Genomic DNA, 7933 nt, shown 5'->3' on the forward strand with positions numbered 1-7933 from the left:
GCATAAACATGTTTAGAAAATGTTCAATGCATTCATGCTATGAATTCGTGATGGTTGTGTGTTAGGTTTTTCATCGTGAAAAGTTATCTAAAGATGCTTACATGTCAATTAGAATGTTTTAGGATTTTTTTTGTACTAGGTGAATTCCCCGTGCGTTGTTGCGGGATTTTTTTTAAAAATAAATTATTATATACATAGCGCTACTATACGGTATTTAGTCTATTATGTATGTACACATATGAATTTGACTTGCATGTATTTTATTGTATTAGATCTAGTAAAAAATTGCTAAGCTAATAAAACAATAACTAATATTTGGTTACATTATAGAGGAATTAATTGATGATGAAATAAATAATGTATGTACATGACTTGTATGTGAATATATTAAAGATTTAAAGTATTTCACATGATATAGATGACATGGTTATTTTTTATAATTAATATGGAATGACGTGGACTTAGTGGAGAATGATGTTGACATATTGCATGAAGAGATAAAATATTTAGTGGATCACTTAGTGGGGAATGATGTGGACACCTTGCATGAAGAGAGAATTCATCTAGTCGGGTTTAGCTTTATAAGAGTTATAGATTTGTTGGGATATCTTTTCCATTTTCATCGTGAGAAGTTTTCTAAACATGCTTACATATCGATTAGAATGTTTTAGTTTTTTTTGTATTTTTTGGATATTTTTCCATTTTTTGTAGAGGCAAATTTATTTTTTAAGCATATATAGATATTTTCTTGAGTTCTAAATATTTTATTGGATTTTTCATATCTCAATCTGCCTCTAGAACATTTAAATATAATAATAAAATTGGTACCAAAGTTCCATTAAAAATACAGCCTATCTATCCTATTACTCTACTTAAGTTGCTTGTATTGTTCATGTTGCTATTATTTTATTGTTCGTAGTTGCAACCATTTTAAATTGCTTTCATATTTAAATTGTCTTGTGTTATTTTAGGCTACAAGATCAGACAAAATTGCTTTCATATTTTCATTAATTAACATAAACTAGTTGATAAATTTTAGAGATTTAACACATTTTATTTTTTTTGAATTTAGAAAATAAAATTGTATAGACAAAACCAGCTTTGAAACCAATCAAAGGGTCAAATTTGGTTTTGATAGTTCGATGCTTAAACATATCTGATTTTAGAGATGGGTGAACAAAATCGGACTCGAGCAACAGTTCGATGGCCAAAGATAGATTCTTTTCTTAAGTAGTGAGTAGAAGAGTAGTTAAAAGTAATGTTCTTCAGAAGGTTATATATCGTTTGGCTGATAGTGCTGATTTATTGTAAGAGGAAAACACTACTGAATGACTGACAGATTTGACTAATAAACTCAAGCAAATAAGTTGATTAATGTGGTCGATGAAGCCTCAAGGAGTACTAGCTTGTTATTCTTGATTGGCACATCTCCCTCCTGTTCACGTAAGAATAAAGAAGGACTTGACCTTAGGGCCTTGTTTACTTCCACCTAAAAATTTTAAAAAAATTAAGATTTTCCATCACATCGAATCTTTAGACGCATCATGGAGTGTTAAGTATAGATGGAAATAAAAACTAATTGCATAGTTTAGTTGAAATTTATAAGACGAATCTTTTGAACCTAGTTAGTTCATGGTTGGACAATAATTATCTTAAACAAACAAAAGTGCTACAGTATCGCGAAAATTTTTCCTTCAGTAACTAAACAGTGAACCTTGTTGTGCCTATTTTTGGCCTTGTTTAGTTCGCAAAATTTTTTAAGATTTCCCGTCACATCGAATCTTTGGTCCCATGCATGGAGCATTAAATATAGATGAAAATAAAAACTAACTACACAGTTTACCTGTAATTTGTGAGATGAATCTTTTGAGCCTAGTTACTCCGTGATTGGACAATGTTTGTCAAATAAAAACGAAATGCTACAGTAGCCAAAAATAAAAAATTTTGCAAACTAAACAAGGCCTTTGTTGGGTGCCATTGTTGGAACCTGGAAGCAACGAACATATTTTATTCACAAGAATCCAGAGATAGCTGATCATCATCATGTCATACGCAATGAACAACTGGACAACTATATATACTTGCATATGCATGAGCCGCTGTTTTCCACGATCGAACAACACGAACTGCATTCAACGGAGACGCTACTCGATATCGTGGTGTGAGTCGAGAATGAGCAGCCAGAGAGGCCCTGCGCCGACTGACAACCTTCTTCAGACGGAGGAGGCAAAGGAGGGCGTGCGAGACCGCGCCTTGGCCGCGCGTCGAGCCCGCATGATGCTCATGGCCGCAAGCTCGGGCGACTGCCAGCAGCTGCGTCGGGGACAGATTCTGCCGCCTGCTCCCTCATGAACTCGTCATCGACGTCGTCGCTGAGCCGCCCGCGCTGGAACGAGCCGGCGTCACGTAGGAGGCGACGACGACGGGCTCCCCGCTGCACGTGGTGGCGGCTGCCGGGGACAGCCAACGCTACCGGGACAGCGCCACGGTGATCCACTGCAGGGCGAGGCACCTGCTGACCGCGCGCAACGGCAAGGGCGACACGCCGCTGCACTGCGCCGCCCGGGCCGGGAACACCGGCATGGTCGCCCACCTCATCTCGCTCGCCGGCGGGGGCGAGGACGAGGACGAGGTGAGGGCTCTCGTGGGTGCGCGGAACGTGCGCGGGGAGACGGCCCTGCACGAGGCCGTCCGTTTCGGCGACGCCAGGATGGTCGGAGCACTCATGGAAGCCGACAGGGGGCTCGCCGCTGTGGCGGCAAAGGATGGCACCTCGCCGATGTACTCATATATGTACCTCGCCTGCTCCTTGGGCTGCCCGGAAATTGCTCTTGAGCTGCACCGCCTAGGCGACAGACAGGGTATCCACTCCGGCCCGGATGGACAAAATGCCTTGCATGCTGCTGTTATGCAGAACCATAAAAGGTGAGCTATCCTTTTATCTTGAATAAAAAAAAAAGTACTTTGATGCTGCGATTTATGAATGTGTACACCGCACAAACACTTCATGTCAACTAAACAAAGTTTACTTGTTTGGAATTAATTGAACTTTGAGTATTATTTATCTATATAAGCACTCATTTAATTTTCATATGTTTCATACTTTTTCTCAAAGTAAAGTTTCATGTAGAAAATGGTATTTTCACGGGTATCTCCAACTGATTGAGTGATCAGAAGTTCTTTTTCATCCCCACAAAATGGAAAAATAAATCTTTCCAAAAAAAATGGAAATATAAGTTGTTCAAGGAGTTTATCAACTGTCAAACTTCATCTAATAACTTGCTACTGTTAGCCAGTCTCAATAGTGAGTTTTATTTTCCAGTTTTCAACGCATAAAACATTGACATGAAACAAGATTCTCTTACAGTGCAAAATTTCATTGCACAGTTTCATAGTTTATTTTACTATTTTTGCTCATCCATCTCTTCCCGCATGAAGCCCAACGGCTCCCATGAAACGCCCGAGCTCTTCGGCACAGGTTTCATCCTCGTTTTGTGGTGTTGGAAACGTCGCCCCACTCGTTCGTGGGGATGAAATGAATTTCTTCTCTCTCCTGCTCGTTTCATGCAGTTTGCTGATGTAGCACAATTTTAAATATGTATGAAACCTCCCATGAAATCTCATTGAGACTGACCTTATCATTACTATCGAACATGTCAGGTGCCAGCTCAAATAATTTAAAATTATTATTAATCGTTACACATATTTTATATAAGTTATTACTTTACATATATTTATACATTTTAAATAAAAGGGAACATATCTAGTGCAAACCACAACCTCCGTGAAAACCTGTGCAAACCATGGCAAAAAAGTTGTCTAAATTCATAAAAAAAAACACACATGTAGATGATTTGATAATACACAACATTGTAAAATATCTTGTCCAAACTCAACTTTGTTTGTGAGATATTGTGGGGGTATAAACCCCTATACCCTTACGGCTAGACTTCGGCCAGGAAGCTTGGCCCATCACGAGACGAGTTCAAGGCTTGATCCGACAACCTGGAGTTTCGCGTAAGGAAACAGGACGTGGAGATCAAGCAGGATTCTAGTCGGTTAGAATAGGAATTGATATCGAATTATCTATGGCAATTGTAACCGGCTAGGATTAGTTCTAGATCTGTAACCCTGCCCTCCAGACTATATAAGGAGGGGCAAGGGGACCCCCTGGGACAGATTATCTCTCAACACAATCCAATACAACCAGACGCAGGACGTAGGTATTACGCCAACTCGGCGGCCGAACCTGGATAAAAAGCTTGTCCGTGTCTTGCGTCACCATCGAGTTCGTAGTTTGCGCACCGTCTACCGATAAACTACTACCGTGGGTATACCCCAAGGTAGACTGCCGACTAGCTTTCGTCGACAGTGGCGCGCCAGGTAGGGGGTGTGCGTGCAACTTTTCCGGCGAACAAGATGGTCACGATCCCAGCTTCCGCGACCGTGCCCGAAGGCCTCACGTTTACCGTCGGCCAGATCACGTGGACGACGTGCAGCGGCGGCTTCCCGACCACGGTCCCGAAAGAGATCCAGATCCAATCTGAGATCACGCCGTCTCCGACCACACGCATGACGGCACCAAACTCCCGGCCGCCGTTCCCACTCTACAAGGGAAAGGAGATCGACTGCTCGGACCTCCTCCAAGCGCTCGATCGCGCCGACTCCAAGCTGCTCGAAGTCTCCCAACTAATAGATGGAGTTCTGCGCCGGCCCGACCAAGCCACTCAAGCGGATTTTTCGAAATCCCGCCGGCCAACTCGTGTCACCACACACGAACGGCTGGGAACATCCCTGACGATAACCTCAACCTCCTCAGGCCGATCCGTCGAGCTCAAAAAGGGAGACCATCCTTGCGGCCTGAATAACTCGGCCTCTGTCTACTCACAGCATGTTCAATCCGTTTTCAGCAAAGCGGGCTGGTCGCCGACAAGGAACAATCGTCACCATGTCAACATGGTGACAATCCGAGAGCTACGGAACGGCCAGGTTTCCAGCACCAACTCAAGCACCGGCTCCGTCCCCACCGAGGTTATAAACACCGAAGACGAGGGCTACGACCTGGATTTCCCTTCACACCCTCCGGGTTTCGACCGGTTCCCGATATTCCCCCCCCGGCGAGGGGATATTGTATTCAATGTCAGCGCTGACGAACCGGTCGTTGACGGAGAAACAGACGACCAGAGGCAACTCCGCGAACAGCGCAACGCTGATCGCGCCCGACGGCGTGCGGACGAGCAACAACAGACGCCACCGGGTAACCTCAACGACGCCTTTGACATGGTCGGGGACCAGCCGGTCTACAAAACGCCAAGCGCCAACGTGGCTGTTGCCATGGCCAACCTGGATCGGCTTCCTGACACACCAGAATGCCAGGGGGTCCGGGCCAGTATCCGAGCACACCTGATCGCCGCGATGGGACAGACAGCAACTCTGCTTAAGAGAGTCCAGGACGTCCCTTATACGGAAGCCGCCTCCGACCAGACTCATCGTAGCCGGGCCTCGCCCAGCAGGCGTCGCCGCAGCCGCTCCCCCGACAACCGTCGAGGGGACTCACGGCGCGACGATGGTGGTCGAGACGCCGATGGCCGCCGCTAGCAGAACCGCGTACGCGGCCAGGAAGAAGAAGATCAACACAGGGATCTCCGCCACAACATCCCTCCCAAAGATGCCCGGGACCGCATCAACAGGCGCGCCGCAGAGAGAGCAGTCCACGAAAACCTGCGCCGCATTGAGTACGATGCGACCCATGGTCCCCCGGGCCTAAGGCAGTTCTCTTCACACCTCCGCCAGGTCGTGTGGCCCAGAAATTTCAAGCTCGAAAAACTTAAAAAATACGACGGCAAGGAAAATCCAGAGAACTGGATCACCCTCTACGAAATCGCCGTCCGATCAGCGGCAGGAGATGAGCACGTCATGGCTAACTACTTCCCCGTAGTCCTCGACCAGGCTAGCCATCAGTGGCTTCTCGGCTTGCCCGAGGACTCCTTCGACTCTTGGGAAGAACTACGACAGGCTTTCATTGACAACTTCATCGCCACATGCGAACAGCCCGGAAACAAGTATGACCTTGAAAGGATAAGAGACAGGAAGAATGAACCTCTGCGCGATTACATCCGACGATTCTCGGATATGCGTCTCAAAATCCCGAAGATTTCTCATGACGAGGCCATATCAGCCTTTATCAAGGGCTTACGTTTCCATGAAGCGCTGAGGAACAAGCTGTTGCGTAAACGTCCATCAACGGTAGCAGAGCTCCTCGCCACGGCTAAAAATTATGCCGATGCTGATGACGCAGAAAAACTAATCCGAGACGATGCAAGAGGCACCGACCAGCCCTCCCGGCGAGACGACGGTCGCGGCCGCTACGACAACAGAAATCACCGTCGCTCCGACAACCGCGATCACCGAGAGGGTTGGGATCGGCGGCGCGACAGCCGCGACGACTTCAGAGGAAAGCGCCCTCGCGAATACGACCACGAAGTAAACACGGTCAAACGTCCCAATGGACGTCGGGACTACCAAGACGACTACAACAAAACGTTGAAGGGACCGTGCCAGCTACATCCAAAGTCTAACCATACCATGGAAGAGTGCCGCGTCCTCAAAAATATCTATACACGGCGGGCCGCCCAAGAAGACACCGCCAAGAAAAGTAACAAACGCGACGGACACGACCATGAAGATGAGGACGAGGACCAAGACAGGGACCCCCGACACCAATACGTCAGCCCCACCGACGTGGTCCACTCCATTTTCGGGGGCAAGGTCTCCACTGAGTCCAAGCGAGAAAGAAAGCTGTTGAAGAGAGCCTGCCTCAACATAGACAGCACCGACGGGCTGATCGCAGATCCGAAATTTCCCGCCTGGTCCCACAGGGAGATCGCGTTCAGCAGGAAGGACCAGTGGGCCGCTATCCCGGAGCCGGGTCGTTTCCCACTAATTCTCGATCCTTGCATCAACAGCATCAGATTCGAGCGCGTGCTCGTGGACGGGGGAAGCTCCATTGACATCCTCTTCCGCAACAGCCTGCCCGCCCTCAAGATATCACCGGCCCAACTAAAACCGTACGACACCCAATTCTGGAGGGTTTTGCCAGGTCAAAGTTCGGTGCCCCTCGGACAGATAACATTGCCTGTCCAATTCGGCACACCCGATCACTTCCGGACGGAGTTCATCAACTTCGTAGTCGCGGACTTCGACGGGACCTACCACGCCATACTGGGCCGCCCATCGCTGACAAAGTTCATGGCAGTCCCGCACTACTCGTACCTAGTGCTTAAGATGCCCACGGAGAAGGGTGTCCTGACCGTCAGAGGCAACGTCTACACTGCGTACACCTGCGAAGAAGAAAGTTTCAAGATCACCGAGGCAATTGACCTCTCAATCCGCATGGCGGAAACAGCAAACCAAGCCGCACAGCTGCCCCCCGACCAGCTCCGATTACCTGAGCAGGAGACAGCCAGAAAGAATTCGAAATCCAAGGAGTACAAAGAAGTGCAGCTGGTCGAGGGCAACCCCGAGAAGACAGCCCTCATCGGGGCTAACCTGGATCCAAAATAGGAAGACGCGCTCGTCAGGTTTCTAAGGGACAACGTGAGCGTTTTCGCATGGAAACCCGCAGACATGCCCGGCGTCCCACGGAACCTGATCGAGCACTCCTTAAACGTCTCGAAGACCGCAAGACCAATCAAGCAAAAACTGCGACGGTTCGCTCGTGACAAAAAGGAGGCTATTAGGACAGAAATAACACGGCTTCTAGCAGCCGGATTCATAAAAGAGGTGTATCATCCCGATTGGCTCGCCAATCCGGTTCTTGTACGCAAAAAGAATAATGAATGGAGAATGTGCGTTGATTACACCGATCTCAACAAACACTGTCCTAAAGATCCTTTTGGTCTTCCTCGCATCGACGAGGTGGTCGACTCAACGG

The sequence above is a fragment of the Sorghum bicolor genome, chromosome 9 (assembly GCF_000003195.3).
Source record: "Sorghum bicolor cultivar BTx623 chromosome 9, Sorghum_bicolor_NCBIv3, whole genome shotgun sequence".
Classification (NCBI taxonomy): domain Eukaryota; kingdom Viridiplantae; phylum Streptophyta; class Magnoliopsida; order Poales; family Poaceae; genus Sorghum; species Sorghum bicolor.